Genomic DNA, 16808 nt, shown 5'->3' on the forward strand with positions numbered 1-16808 from the left:
ATCAGACATCTCTGTATCCAGGATTTGACAAACTCTTCATAGTTACAGGTTTCAGAGTAACAGCCGTGTTAGTCTGTATTCGCAAAAAGAAAAGGAGTACTTGTGGCACCTTAGAGACTAACCAATTTATTAGAGCATAAGCTTTCGTGAGCTACAGCTCACTTCCCCATATCATGCATCTGAGGAAGTGAGCTGTAGCTCACGAAAGCTTATGCTCTAATAAATTGGTTAGTCTCTAAGGTGCCACAAGTACTCCTTTTCTTTCTTCATAGTTACTTATCTATTTCACATCATTGTCAAAGTTCATCTCTTCCAGCAGCTTCTTTAGCAAAAAGAACTGAAAGAAGCTTTGGCTGGCGTATTCAAGGGCCTGTTCACTGCTGAGAAAATTGTCAACTATTTCTAGTCCGAGCCTTTTGTTGACATAACCCACCAGGGCAGGTTTGAGACACTGATCACAGAAATTCCTCGCCCTTGTTTGGCTTTCCTTCTTTTCCAAATAGAGATCAGTAAATATGGAGAAATAATGAGGTTTCAGCTTCTCCAGACGTTGCTGAGGATCGTTTTTTTTGATAAAATGTTCATGCATCTTCTGAAATGCCCAAGCTGCTTCCCCCAAAACGTGACGCTTCAGGTCAACTTCAAACAAAGAAGAAGTGTGAAGTTGCTCAATATCCTCCTCTTTTAACCTCTCATTAACCATATGCAGCAGTTCTCCACAATAGGTTTCATCATAGTCTGTTTTGGATTTAACTTTTTCTTCAATGTATTTCTTGCATTCTGTCATTAAAGATAGAGCAAACTCTTCAGTTTTACAGTAACATTCCTGTGAGAAGTATTCTACAACTGCTCTGGTCCATTTTAAGTTTAAGTACTCCTTCTTCATTGTGAAAGACTTCATTCTATAATCCAGCAGGCTTTTTGCATGTTGTAGTATCTGTCTGACAGCACCCCCTCTGTGCTTCAGATCCTTTCTCAGCTGGAGATCCATATCCTCAACAACCTGATGTTTCTGTAAAGTACAGAGCGTTAACTCTGACAAGGTTTCTCGCCACATCGTTTCAAATTCTTTTTTCAGTTTCTCATGGTCTAATTTATCTTCTCTGTTTCGGTATTCAGCCAAGAGTCTGTCAACTTCCCCTTCAATTTTCTGCTTGTACTCAGACTGGATATTGTCTATCTTGTGCTGTCCTCTTCGTATTCGAATTGCTTCCTTACAGTTACTGGTTGAATAATTTTCAAGTTCTCTTTTGAGGCTATTTGCGCTCCTTTTGAAATCTTCTCTGTACTTTTCTATCAGGTTCAAATTTGGAGCTTCACTTTTAAAATACTGTTCTATGTTATTCAAGAGCTTCTGTTCTCCCTGCTGTAGCTTCCCTTGTGCTTCCATTTTTAAGCTGTGAAAGAGATCACCCTCTAGTGTCTCTGGCAGCTGATTCGGGATAAAAGTTTCTTTTTCAGATATCCAGAGATACATCTCCTTGCGGAAACCCCATTCCCATTCAGAATACTTCATAGACAGCAGGTTATAGGCTTCAGCTACAAGGCTGTTTCTAAAGCTAAAGATGAAGTTCTCATGTTTCACTGACTTCCACAGGTTCTTCAACCATACAATAAAATCAGGAATATCCTTTCCAGCTCTTTTCCGTGAACGGTTCTCTATGAATTCAAACAGGTATTTCTTTAGCTCACACACACTCTCACTGTATCCAGTGTTTACGGGAGCCATGGGAGGGACTCCATGCCGCAAGCCAGGCATGTACCAATTGTGTTTTTCTGGGTCATACTCCATAATATCAGAAAATGCCATTTCCCTGCTTTGCTTTTCCATCCTTGCTGCAGCTTTGGTCATTTCATTCAGCTGCTCCAGGAGGTGTTTCCTGTCCCTCATGTTTTGATCATGAGCAGACACATCACTGACATTCTGGTGCACAAACTGGCAGTTTGGCTGTTGTCCTATTTCCTCCATTCTGAGAAATGCATGGACCACAATTTGCAGAACATCCTTCATTTCTGTGGCATTCTCCATGGTCATGTTAACGATGGTGATGTCACTCAGTCCAATCACCAGGGTGGCCAGCTCATTGTCATGTTGATAACTGTCTTCCAGTGCTGTTAGTTCAGGGGCCTTCAGACCTTCAGTGTCTATCACCAGGATGAAATCACAGCCAAGCAGCTCCTGAACAGCTTCTGTAACTTTAATGAGTGTCATGAACGCTCCTCGCGTACATCGATCGCTACATTGATCAACTGCAGGCCGAACATGGTGTTGAGAAGAGTGGATTTCCCAGTGCTCTGCACTCCCAACACTGTTATAACCACCATTCTGGATCTACCCCCTAGTCTGATATGGAGATGAGTTAGAACATCTACTACCCAGTTCATGGGGATGTTGGAGGCATCTCCATCGATCAGCTCCACAGGAAACCCTTCCAGCATCAGGTCAGCTGCTGTGCATGGGAGATGGGAGAATGGTCTTTGGCTTTCTTCCATTTTCCCTTCTTTAACCATTGAGCATTCAGCGTCATAGAACTGTCCCAACTCACGCATGAAATGCTCCACCCCCAAGGAACTATCAGATATTAATTTATCTAATTCCTCCAGCTGTTTTCGGTCCACTCCTGGAGTTTCACATTTCTCTTTATAGTCTGCCCGCATTTCAGAAAGATTCCCCCTAGCAATATTATCCAGGCTAAATTTCATCCATTTCAGAAAGTAATGTTTCTCCACTGGATTCAACTGTACTATTCCATTGATAAACTTAGTCAAACCATTAGTACGGTCACACTGATTCCGCTGTCTACGTATCTCTAACCATTTCTGTTTCAGCGCAGATTTATAGTCTTCAATGGCCACGTCCCCTTGCCTTTTCATTTGGCACATCTCTTTTTCCAATTGAGCCAAGTTTTTCCATGGGTCTCCTTGCAGGCTCAGCATTTCCCTTTTGTATTTTGCCCCATCTCTTATTTCTGCAGTGATTTCTTCAGTATATTTCCTCGCACACTGACATGCCTGACACTCTTCATCCACCTGGATTCATAGGTCACGTGCCGTCACAGCCATGGCTTCCAAACTCACTGTCTTCGGAGATGAATTCACTATGGTTCCTATGGTGGACTTCACCTTTTTCCACAAATCCTGCATTATTCATGGTACTATCTTTCACCAGTACTAGTGATTTGCTCAGTTTCAACACTGGGGACAGCTTATTAAGAAATCCCAGAGTTTCTTTGGGTTTCTTATTCTTGCAGTTGAGGATGAAGTAATATTTAGAGCTGGATTTTTTCAGAGATGATTTGAAAAATCATCTCGTATTCTCTCTCACCGATGCTCTTGGTAACTATGAACACTGCGGAGGAGACCGCTGTTAAAAAGCTAAACTGTAGCCAGTGGGACTCAATGTCTCCATGCAGATTTGTAACTGCAATGGGTTCTCGGAAAAGATCAGAAATTTCCGTCCCCCCAGGGAAATACCAGGAAATCTCAACCAGCCCATCTGTGATTTTCTGAAGGAAGTTCCCAGACTCCATGTCCCGATGGATAAAGAAATTGTGGTGCTGCTGGGAGGGGCTGAGAACCTCATTGAGGAGTTGGGACTTGGAGAAGCTGCAGCTCCCCATCCACAGAAAAGAAATCGTTGGCATTTCTGTGAGCACCAGGCTCTCCTCTCTGAACCCTCTGCTCTGTGCCAGGGAGTGCGGCCTCCACTTCCTCACAATGTCCCTCATGACCCACAGTAGTAGGGTGCCCTTGGGGGTGTTGAGGGCGGGTAGCAGCAGAGGGAGGGCAAACTGGCACTGGACATTTTGGATAGGATCTCCTGCTGTAGGAAACTGAGCAAAGCAGAACAGCACAAAGAACATCAAGAGATTGCAGAGAAACTTTCATCTCAGTGTCACTAAAACAGAAAGTGCCATCAGTATGCAGTTTCTCCTCATAATCATCCATTTCTTCTGCAGGAGCCTTGTGCCCAATGCTTGTATTTCTGGCCGTCCCATTCAGAGCCATGACCTTCCTCAGGAAATGCCAAGGTAAATCACCTAATGCCTCTGGAATCCTGTTCTTGATGCTTTCTGGGCAGATCTCCAAAACATCCCTCAGCCTGATCTTGATGCTTCTGTGCTTCTCCAGGTTTAATCTGGACAGAACATCTTGAAATGCTTTACTTCTTTCTGCAGAAGGAAGTTAAAACAAACCAAAATTTCAGAGTAGAAAATGGTGACTTTATATACAGTTTACTCATTCCATAGACAGCCTGATGTTTTTAATTTAAAGAAAAGCAGAACCCAGTAAGTAACAGATGACTTATACATCCTGGGTTCAATTCTTCTCTTACTTATATTGGTATAACAAAAATGAAGCCAATGGGATTACTTCCATGCAAATAAAACATAGTTCTGGCCCACTTTGAACTCCACTAGGTTGGTTTGCATTGTTTGATCCCAATCCTTATCCTCAGCGCAGTGCAGAGTCCACTTGAAAATGGCTTAAGTGGCCAACTGAGAATTTCCTAGAAAATCTTCCAGTATAACCAGCTCTATGACATCCCAGCTCACAGCTACTGGAGGAGGGGGCATAGACTCAGGACCCTGTCTCTGTGGTGATCCCAGAAGCTGGAATGATCCCTTGGCTGCTCTAAGCTGCTGCTCAGGATCAGACTGGTGCCTGGCAGTCTGAGGATCAGGTGGCTGTGATGGTAGCCTACACCCGTCACCCTGAGCTGTGCTGGGCATCAATGGCTCATCCGGAGGATCTGACCCTTTATTTCCCTTTCAGCAGTCAGTGCAGATTACACCTTCTGGGAAGACTTATTTTTGATTTTCTTCATATCTTCCTCCATCTCTTTGCTGGGACATGTCTTTTACAGGTGTAGCTAACAGCACTGTGGCTTTGCTTACCTCCCAGCGACCAAATCAGTCCCTTCACTCACGCTACTTTCTCTGTCCTTTTGGGGAGCTGTGAGTACTGTCATTACTTACAAAGCAAATTTACCCACATTGCAACATGGGGAGCTAATGCTAAGACACCTCCAGGCCAGTCCTGGTACGGTAATGTCTCCAGTGCAGTGTTAGGGTATTTGGACCTGATAAATGATTAATCCATTTAAGACATTATTAAGGTCACAAGAGCAAACTATTCCACTGCACAGGAAAGATAGGAAGAGTGGCAAGAGACCACCCTGGCTTAACCAGGAGATCTTCCATGATCTAAAAATAAAAAAAAAGAGTCCTACAAAAAGTGGAAACTAGGTCAGATGACAAAGGATGAATACAAACCAACAACACAAGTATGTAGGGGCAAAATTAGAAAGGCCAAGGCACAAAAGGAAATCAAACAAGCTAGAGACATAAAGGGTAACAAGAAAACATTCTACAAATACATTAGAAGCAAGAGGAAGACCAAGGACAGAGTAGGCCCATTACTCAATGAAGACAAAAAAGCAATAACAGAAAATGTGGAAATGGCAGACGTGCTTAATGACTTCTTTGTTTCGGTTTTCACCAAGAAGGTTGGTGGCGATTGGACGCCTAACATAGTGAACACCAGTGAAAATGGGGTAGGTTCAAAACAGGAAAGAGCAAGGTGAAAATTACTTAGACAAGTGAGATGTCTTCAAGTCACTAGAGCCCAATGAAGTGCATCCTAGAATACACAAGGAGCTGACTGAGGAGATATCTGAGCCATTAGCTATTGTCTTTGAAAAGTCATGGAAGACGGGTGATATTCCAGAAGACTGGAAAAGGGCACATATAGTGCCTATCTATAAAAAGGGAAATAAGGACAACCCAGAGAATTACAGACCAGTCAGCTTAACTTCTGGACCTGGGAAGATAATGGAGCAAATAATGAAGGAATCAATTTGCAAACATCTAGAAGATAATAAGGCAATATGTAATAGTCAGCATGGATTTGTAAAGAACAAATCATATCAAACTGACCCGATAGTTTTCTTTGACAGGGTGACGGCCGTGTGGATGGGGGGAAGCGGTAGATGTGGTATATCAAGACTTTAGTAAGGCATCTGATACAGTCTCAAATGACCTTCTCATTAAAAAACTAGGGAAATACAACCTAGATGGAGCTATTATAAGGTTGGTGCATAACTGGTTGGATAACCATTCCCAGAGTAGTTATCAATGGCTCACAGTCATGCTGGAAGGGCACAACGAGTGGGCTTCTGCAAGGATCAGTTCTGGGTCTAGTTCTGTTCAATATAGTCATCAATGATTTAGATAATGGCATAGAGAGTACACTTATACAATTTGCAGACGATACCAAGGTGGGAGGAGTTGCAAGTGCTTTGGAGGATAGGATTATAATTGAAAAAGAGCTGGACAAACTGGAGAAATGGTCTGAGGTAACTAGGACGAAATTCAATAAGAACAAATGCAAAATATTCCACTTAGGAAGGAACAATCAGTTGGACATGTACAAAATGGAAAATGACTGCCTGGGAAGGATTACTGCAAAAAAAGGGATCAAGAGGTCAGAGTGGACCACAAGCTAAATATGAGTTAACAGTGTAAGACTGTTGCAAAAAAACCAAACATCTTTCTGGGATGTATTAGCAGGAGTGTTGTAAGCAAGACATTTAAAGTAATTCTTCTGCTCCAGTCCACGTTGATTATGCCTCAGCTGGAGTATTGTGTCCAGTTCTGGGTGCCACATTTCAGTAAAGATGTGGACAAACTGGAAAAAGTCCAGAGAAGAGCAACAACAATGATTAAAGATCTAGAAAGCATGACCTATGAGGGAAGATTGAAAAAATTGGGTTTGTTTAGTCTGGAAAAGGGAAGACTGAGAAGGGACATGATAACAGTTTTCAAGTACCTAAAAGGTTGTTATAAGAAGGAGGAAGAAAAATTATTTTCCTATCCTCTGATGATTGGACAAGAAGCAATTGGCTTAAATTGCAGCAAGGGAAGTTTTGATAGGAAATTTTTCCTAATGTCCGAACTGTCAGGGTGGTTAAGCACTGGAATAAATTGCCTAGGGAGGTTGTGGAATCTCCGTCATTGGAGATTTTTAAGAGTAGGTTAGACAAACACCTGTCAGGGGTGGTCTAGATGGTGCTTGGTCCTGCCTTGAGGGCAGGGGACTGGACTTGATGACCTCTCAAGGTCACTTCCAGTCCTATGATTCTATAATGAAGCACCAGCTCTGCTTTAGTTTAGGTTGAGAAGCCTTTTCTACTTAAATGTTATTCCTTCTTCGTGCTGTAAGATCTGTATGCTTACTTGGACTGTCTTGAAATTTGTTGTCTCATGGGGGAAAAGGATAGGGTTAGTGACCCAAATTTCGGGGTCATTTGAGCAAGGAGTTCCCTAGACACAGCTCGTCAAAAACACAGCATTTTGCAAAATCAGCAGTCTTATAATGGAGGGGATTGTGCACCACAGAGCTCAACATCCCCTACTTGATCTCAGTCACTCAGCATTTATTTCAGCCAGTGTGTGGCACTCACTGCCCGTTTGAGGAAGCAATACTGAAAACATCTATTAAAGGAAACCTTTGGCTTTCTAGAACACTGCATGCAAACACTCATGAGCCAAAGAGATTGAAACGTGCATGGGCTGTGAGCCTAGGCAAGAGTCTTTCCAGACAGTCCGCTCTCACAGTAGCTGGATGGCTCAAGTACATTTGAGCCCTACTCTACTCCACAGTATTACCAACCTTCCTCAGAATACCATCCTTGCCACCATGGATGTCACTTTCCTATACACCAATATCCCTCACAATGACAGGATAGCTGCCTGCCCCAAATATTTAAAAGACAATGGACAACCATCAATTATCCATCCCAAACACATAGCCAAACTCATCCAGTTCATCCTCGCCTGTCATAGATTTACCTTCAACAATAAACATTTTGTCCAAAGCATGAGAACAGCCAGGGGTACTAGGATGGCTCCCCAATATGCTAACCTCTTTATGGGTCATCCGGAAGAAGAATTTCTGGAGAAGGGCATCATGAAACCAGTGATATACCTGAGAAATTTTCATCCTATGGGAAGACAGCTTAAACTCCCTCAGACTTCCACCACAACTTCAACAACCACCACCCATCCATTAAACTCTCTCTGGAGCTTTCCCACACTAGCATCAACTTCTGGACACCACAATCAGCTTCAGCAATGGAACCCTAGAGACAACCATATACAAGAAAGCCATGGATCACCACACCTACCTTCATAGATCTAGTAACCACCCCAACCATACCAAGAAATATGTTATTGACAGCCAGGCACTCAGAGACCACAGAATGTGCTCTGAGGAGAAAGTAAGTGATATATACCTTAATGAAGGGATAGCCTATTTTTGTCAAGGTCCAAATTTCTTGGTCAAGGTATAGTCAAGGTCCAGACTCCAAGAAAAAAATGTTTAAAAACCCATAATGATAATAAACAAATAAAAACATTGTGGGGTCCATTCAAAAGCATCTCGCATTCCGGATTTGGCCCACGGTCCGCCTATTGACTATTCCTGGCTTAACACACTTGTTGTCGATATTGTGAAGGCCAAAACTATAACAGTGGTCAAAAAAGACCTAGGTAAATTGATGGAAGATAGGTCCATCAATGACTATTAGCCAGGATGGGCAGGGATGGTGTCCCTAGCCTCTCTTTGCCAGAAGTTGGGAATGGGTGACAGGGGATGGATCACTTGATGATTACCTTTTTGATTCATTCCTTCTGAAGCACCTGGCATTGGCCTCTGTCAGAAGACAGAATACTGAGCTAGATGGACTTTGGTCTGACCCAGTATGGCCACCCAGTATGGCCACTTAAAACCACCTTCACCAAACAAGGACACTCCATCAGAGAAGTAGATTGCATCATGCAACAGGCCACCCAAATACCCCAGGAGAACCTGCTTCAATACAGAAATAAACCCCCTTCTGACTGCATACCCCTATTTGTCACCTACCACCCCACACTGGAACCCAGACAGTAAAGCTTGTGTAACCACCAATGGGTGTAAACAACTACACCCCATACTCGATGGGTACCCCATCATGAAAGAAATATTTCAAGAATCATCTCTTCTGGTCTTCGAACAATCTCTTCAAACTCATGGTTGCCCTGGTTTGAGGGATGTGTATACCCCATTATGTGATCAAACTAATTGCAACCATATTATGTGCATTCTGCCAATAGGAATTAATGAAATAGAACACCACATAGTTAAGGGTTAATTTGGAGACAGGCTTTCAGAAGCGAGGTCATATCTAGCTGATAGTTTTTGCTAATCAGAATGGGAGGAGGGGACAGACAAGTAAACAACTGAGACTGAAAACCTTGGTGGTTGGAAAACTTTGAATCTAGGCACCTCTAATATGAAAAGTTGACTGAAAGTTAGAAAAGAGATGATCCAGTTGGGGTCATTATGACCTATGTGTTTTGTAGAAGTTAGTTATAAAAGATTAGCTAATAGAGTATATTGTGGAGCAGTCCTCTGAAGCCATCTTGAGACACTTTTTTCTGACACCCTTTCTCCCTGGTGGGTGAGCAACTGGCCACTGCAAACCTGCTGTTAATTACTCAATACCATTCCAGATCTTAGGAAAAAGATCTGGGATGTTCTAAACCTATTGCTTATGTCTCTGTATGCTTAAATCTAATAAACTGCAGTGTTAGATAAGAGCATACTTACTTGCATTTAATCCTTGATCAGACAGAACTGCTGTGTTCCTATTGATTGATTCCTGACACTGCATGGAGTGAAATAGTTAAGTTGCCCCTGTTGTGGGTTCTGAAAACCCCAGGTAACCCTCGTCATCAAGAGGAAGCTCCCCACAGACCAGAACACACCCACTCAAAGCAGCACCAGACTCTGCCAGAACTATAGATGCAAAACTTGCAGACATATCTCCATTACTATAATGATCAACATTCCACACAAAACACCTTTCAAGATCCCAGGATCTTATACATGCCTATCACATGTAGCACACTTCATCCAGTGCACTAAATGCCTGAATAATGATTATATGGATGAAACAGATAAGCATTATAAACTCAAATGAATATACACAGGAAAATGATAAAAGACAAAAACACCCTATCACCTGTGGGTGAACACTTTTCATAAAGTAATCACTCTATATCTGACCTATCAAACCCAATCCTCAAAGGCAACTTGCACAGCATTTTCAAAAGAAGAACCAGGGAGCTTACATTCATTACTCTGCTGGACACCAAATCATGGATTATGGACATCATGGATTGAACAGAGACACTAGATTTATGGTTTATTAAAACAATCTGTAATCCACTAACCCCTTCTTTTTTTCCTATGTTTGCAGAGGTGCTAATGGCCCATTCTAGTTTGAATGGTCCCTTACAATATGTGCTAACTAATTATGCTAAATAATCTGTTCCATCTTGCATTTTGCTCTGACATTGGGAGTAATGTTCCCAGACCCGAAGAAGAGCTCTTTGTGGCTCAAAAGCTTGTCACTCTCACCAACAGAAGTTGGTCTAAGAAAAGATATTTCCTCACCCACATTGGCTTTCCAATATCCTGGGATCTACCCAGCTACAACTACGCTGCAGACAACCCTATGCTTGTCAGAAATCTGAGAATAATCTCTAGGAATATTGACAGGTTTCAGAGTAGCAGCCGTGTTAGTCTGTATTCGCAAAAAGAAAAGGAGTCCTTCTGGCACCTTAGAGACTAACCAATTTATTTGAGCATAAGCTTTCGTGAGCTACAGCTCACTTCATTGGATGCATTCAGTGGAAAATACAGTGAGGAGATTTATGTACACACAGAACATGAAAAAATGGGTGTTATCACACACACTCACTTAAGATGAGCTATTACCAGCAGGAGAGTGGGGGCGGAGGGTGGGGGGAAGAAAACCTTTCTTGATAACTTCTGGGAATGGCCCACCTTGCTTATCACTACAAAAGGTTTTCCCCCGTGCCCCCCCCCCCCAGTGGTAATTATTATTTTCTGCAGGTATCTGCTGCTGTTCTTGTGACACAGTGCCCTCTGGTGGGCAAAAGGTGGAATGCAGCAACATTTTGGCAGAAGCTTTTTTTTTCTACACAAAAAATTAAAGATCTGCATGGCTCATTAATTATGCATGCCTACAGTAGTACAGAATTCCTCCAGGAGTAACGTTTGGAGAAAACCTGATTTCACAACAGCTGTTCCTTTGTAGAAGATTTTCTTCTTTGATGAAACACAAATGCCTCATGATTAAAAAAATCCCATTCCCCATGCACCAAGTGAACACTCCAAGGGTTGAAATGCAGTACTATTCAAGTTCAAAATCTTGGTCTTTATCTTCAAGGTGCTCAATGGCCTTGGCCTAGTATCTAAAAAATCAACTCACGCTACAGGACAAAGACTGTGGTCAACATTTACTCTTGTCTGCCACAATGAAATGGAATTCTTTACAAGGTAAAGCTCATCTAGGTAGGAAACAGAGTTTCCTTGAAAAGGTGACCAATAATTTAACTCTGATTGAATATCAGATGAGGAGTGAGTAGAGAGATTCAAAGAGGAAAGTGATGGGTTCAAATCAACAGATAGAGAACATGCTTTCAGCAGCTCAACCTCAATACATTATTTCTTTAAAAAAATGCTTATGGATACACTGGACACAGAAATATTTTGGATGGCTTTTTCCCAAAATTGGCATTTCTGAATTGTTTGGGATATATACTCAATGTGTGTCCACCTCAGATACCCTTCCTACCTGACCTTAAATGAAATTGAGGAGTTCAACATTAAAAATTAAACGTTGTTTTAAAACTAAGTATTTTAAATACTTGTGGCACCTTAGAGACGAACAAATTTATTTATATGCTCAAATAAATTGGTTAGTCTCTAAGGTGCCGCGAGTCCTCCTTTTCTTTTTGAGAATACAGACTAACACGGCTGCGACTCTGAAACCTATTTTACATACATTATTCTTCCTCTATAATGTGGTCATGGCCTTTCCAGTGTGCAGTAAATCAGTTACTGAATTTGCGAACTGATGGTAGTTGGCTTATTTAGGCACATTCTGGTGCCTTTCCTCAGTCCTCAAGTCCATGCAGTTCCATCCCCCTCTTGAGTCACATGAGCTTGGGGAGGAGAGAAACTTCTGAGACAACCCAGAAACTCAGCTGAGGGGGACTGGGCCATGCAGCTCTAATGAGGACCTGCAGATTCGGATGGTGTCATCAATCACACGTTCATAGAATCATAGAATATCAGGGTTGGAAGGGACCTCAGGAGGTCATCTAGTCCAACCCCCTGCTCAAAGCAGGACCAATCCCTAATTAAATCATCCCAGCCAGGGCTTTGTAAAGCCTGACCGTGAAAACTTCTAAGGAAGGAGATTCTACCACCTCCAAAGGGAACGCATTCCAGTGTTTCACCACCCTCCGAGTGAAAAAGTTTTTCCTAATATCCAACCTAAACCTCCCCCACTGCAACTTGAGACCATTACTCCTTGTCCTGTCCTCTTCTACCACTGAGAATAGTCTAGAACCATCCTCTCTGGAACCACCTCTCAGGTAGTTGAAAGCAGCTATCAAATCCCCCCTCATTCTTCTCTTCTGCAGACTAAACAATCCCAGTTCCCTCAGCCTCTCCTCATAAGTCATGTGTTCCAGACCCCTAATCATTTTTGTTGCCCTTCGCTGGACTCTCTCCAATTTATCCACATCCTTCTTGTAGTGTGGGGCCCAAAACTGGACACAGTACTCCAGATGAGGCCTCACCAATGTCGAATAGAGGGGAACGATCACGTCCCTCGATCTGCTCGCTATGCCCCTACTTATACATCCCAAAATGCCACTGGCCTTCTTGGCAACAAGGGCACACTGCTGACTCATATCCAGCTTCTCGTCCACTGTCACCCCTAGGTCCTTTTCCGCAGAACTGCTGCCTAGCCATTCGGTCCCTAGTCTGTAGCTGTGCATTGGGTTCTTCCGTCCTAAGTGCAGGACCCTGCACTTATCCTTATTGAACCTCATCAGATTTCTTTTGGCCCAATCCTCCAATTTGTCTAGGTCCCTCTGTATCCTATCCCTGCCCTCCAGCATATCTACCACTCCTCCCAGTTTAGTATCATCCGCAAATTTGCTGAGACTGCAATCCACACCATCCTCCAGATCATTTATGAAGATATTGAACAAAACCGACCCCAGGACCGACCCCTGGGGCACTCCACTTGACACCGGCTGCCAACTAGACATGGAGCCATTGATCACTACCCATTGAGCCCGACAATCTCGCCAACTTTCTACCCACCTTATCGTGCATTCATCCAGCCCATACTTCTTTAACTTGCTGACAAGAATACTGTGGGAGACCGTGTCAAAAGCTTTGCAAAAGTCAAGAAACAACACATCCACTGCTTTCCCTTCATCCACAGAACCAGTAATCTCATCATAGAAGGCGATTAGATTAGTCAGGCATGACCTTCCCTTGGTGAATCCATGCTGACTGTTCCTGATCACTTTCCTCTCATGTAAGTGCTTCAGGATTGATTCTTTGAGGACCTGCTCCATGATTTTTCCAGGGACTGAGGTGAAAACCCGTTGTGGGTTTTTTATATATTTTCACTCTAGACATTAGTAGTATACAGCTCGATAGGATTCATCAATATATATATTTTTACAGATTTCCACACGCTCTTTTGTCCTCCAGTTTCATATGTTGACACATACACAATTGGCACTGTTGACCATTTTTGAAGGAAAAAAAAGTATTTTTTCCTTTTCACAAGGCATATTTATTAGAGATGACCTGAAGAAGTCTTCTTCTGAAAGCAGTGAAATTGAGAAAGCCTTTACAAAATACATACACCACAGGAAGCTGAGTATTTTGTACATTGTGCAAAATGTGTTTTGCCAGGGGAAAAAAGACAAATGATTATTTTAAATACAAAGTATATGGTTCTCTTTAAAACCATGGAGATAAACTGCAAGTTACCACCCAGGCATGGCAAACGTACCCTGGGAAAACAATTCTTTTGGGAGGCTTTTGGGGATGCTATCAAAAAGCCCAGAAGTTTCTGCTGGTGGATTTAAATGTTTTAGCACCCGAAGCCTACAGGTTAAGAACAAGCATTTCTCCCCCAGACTGGCCCTATGTATACACCTTGAAAAAAACAGAAAAGTAGTAATTTTTTTAACAATCCTTAGCCATTTAAAAAAAGAGCATCCCCCTGATAAGCATGTCTAGCCATGTACACAGAAACCTAGCTCTTTTGAAACTCCTCATCAAAGCCAGACCGCATCAAAGGAAGGTTATTCTGTGCTCAGCCTCTGACAACCTGGTAGTGGCCAGCTCAGAAATAGCACTCAACTCTGTAAAAGGAAAAGTCCCCCAGAAACCCTAACAAGTAAGCATGCTAAAAAGAAAATGGGGGATTAGTAAAACACTGAGCGATTACAAAAACCTGTTCCTCAAAAGAATAAAAGATGATTGTAAAACAGATCAGGGGTTTTATCAAACCTTGGTTGAGCTTTGCTGTCAGGCATTTTAAATAAAATGGTTGAAAAATTGTACCTCGTTCCTAGCCATCAGCTAGAACAAACACACCTCTAGTGATGAAACATGCCTCTAGTGATGAAGAAAATATCAGAACCACACCTCCTCACCAATTGGATTCAGAGATGAAAGACGTTCTTCAAAGATCCAGTTTATCAGACTCTGAAAAGGCTAAACTTTACGAGAGGGTCCTACAAAGGTATCTGGTATTGGCCAAGAAGGGTGAAGAAAAAAAGACTAAAAGAAGTCTCTTTCTCCCAGAGTAAGAGGAGCAGGGGGCTGGGCCCATGGCAAAAAGGCGGAGGGTCATGGCCCCTTGGCCTCCCCATCTTCCAGCATCCCTGTCACCATGTGGTCATTTTCTGGCAGGGGCATGCCTATGGACAGAACTCTAAGGCTTTCAAGCCATGTGTAGGGCAGCTTGTGTTTGGAACAAAGGAAGCACAGGCTGCATGGCAAAAGACTATAAAAGGCAGCTGCATCTTCTCCATTTTGTCTTCAGTCCTGCTTCTTATCTCTGGGTGAACTTTGCTACAAAATGAAGCTCTGAACAAAGGACTGAATGACCCATCCTAGCTGGGGCTGTGTTCCAGAGGGACATTCAAGCCAGCAAACTCACAAGTACTGATAGGAGCCTGATATATGGACTTTCAAATCTTTGTATATATGTAACTGCTTTACCATTTAACATCTATCTTCTTGTTCTTTCTTTTTTCTTTATAATAAACCTGGCTGGCAGAGTGGTATTTTGGGTAGTATCCAAACCTACACTGGCCTGGTGACATGGCTGACCCTTTGGGGTCAGAAGAACATTTTGTATATGTGAGCAGAGTTTTTAGATAACTTCTCACTGTACTGGACGTAGGTGTTGATTGGGAGCCAGAGACTGGAATGCAATTAAGGGGCTGTGTGATTTCATTTTTGCTTCTTGATAACCAGTGTGGGGGATTGGAAGCACAGTTTGTGACTGGTTGGGGAGTTTAACTTCAGTGTTACCCACCAGTCTGGGGAGTATCTGCTCTCCCCTTTGCAGCCTGCCCTGACATTGGCATTTCCAGTGAGGGGTTCCCCTCGCACTGCTGGTCACACCCCGTTTGGACTGTACCAGTTAGTCACCATGCCTTTTGGTTTCTGTGCGGCCGCAGCCACATTTCAGTGACTTACGGACAGGCTGCTGCAATCTCACCACCTATATGCAGCAGCCTACATAGACAATATAGTTGTAGACAGCCTCATGTGGGAAAAACATCTCCAACACCTCACAACCATCTTGCAAGCTATAGGGAAGCCGGTCACACCATCAACCTAGTCAAGTGCCATCTTGGGCAGCGAGAGGTAACATAGTTGGGGTACAGTGTGGGCCGAGGTACCCTACACCCCCAGTTGGATAAAGTACAAGCCTTAGGGGACTGCCCAGCCCCTATGACAAAAAGGCCGGTAAGCCAAGTCTTGGGCCTAGCAGGATACTATTGCTACTTTGTGCCAAACCTTGCAACGCTCATGTCACCCTTACCCGACCTAAAAAAGAGCTTCCAGCTTCACAAGATACAGTTGTCAGCAGAGTGTGAGAGAGCCTTCCTGGAACTGAAAGATCAACTAACTAGGGATCCCATCCTATTCCACCCAGACTTTGACAGAGCCTTCATATTACAGACTGACGTGTCAGAAATGGGATTAGGAGCAGGGTTTTCCCAAGAAGCTGAGGGAGAGGAGCATCCAGTCCTTTATTTGAGCAGGAAGTTGTTTCCCTGAGAGCAGAAGTATTCAACGATAGAAAAGGAGGTGTTGGTGGTGAAGTAGGCGATCAATGCATTTAGGTATCATCTACAGGGGAACCCCTTCCAGTTGGTCACTGACCACACGCAACTTCGATTGCTTAACATTATGAAGGACATCAATGCCCATGTCATGAGGTGGTAACTTTCACTGCAGCCCTACGATTTTCAAGTTGGCCACCGACCCGGTAAGGCCCATGCAAATGGCAGACTTCTTTTTCCCGAGTGGGCAGTAAAAACCCAGAAGAGAGACCACAACCAGATTCCCTCTTAAAGATAGGTGTGCGTGACGGGGCGCAGTGGTTGCCCTTGTACGAACCATGATAAGTGCGATGTAAGTGAACTTAGCCAGTATGCCATGGTACCAACTCTTATTGTGAATTTAGAGTTACATGGTGTCTTTGTAAAGTCCAATAGGATCTCCTTATTCCTGGCTTTAAAATCCTGAAATTTCCCATATTAGAAATAATCGCTGTCTCCCATTACTTGAAATGAGATTGATGCCAAACTGCCCTGGGATGAGACGACTATCGT

At 43.0% G+C, this 16808-nt stretch overlaps 1 pseudogene; it reads right to left on the bottom strand.

The window, feature by feature from the left end:
* Positions 1-252: 252 nt before the first annotated feature.
* Positions 253-7869, bottom strand: LOC142072407 (up-regulator of cell proliferation-like; annotated as a pseudogene).
* Between the last annotated feature and the right edge of the window lie 8939 nt (positions 7870-16808).

Source organism: Caretta caretta, chromosome 6 (assembly GCF_965140235.1).
Source record: "Caretta caretta isolate rCarCar2 chromosome 6, rCarCar1.hap1, whole genome shotgun sequence".
Lineage (NCBI taxonomy): Eukaryota > Metazoa > Chordata > Testudines > Cheloniidae > Caretta > Caretta caretta.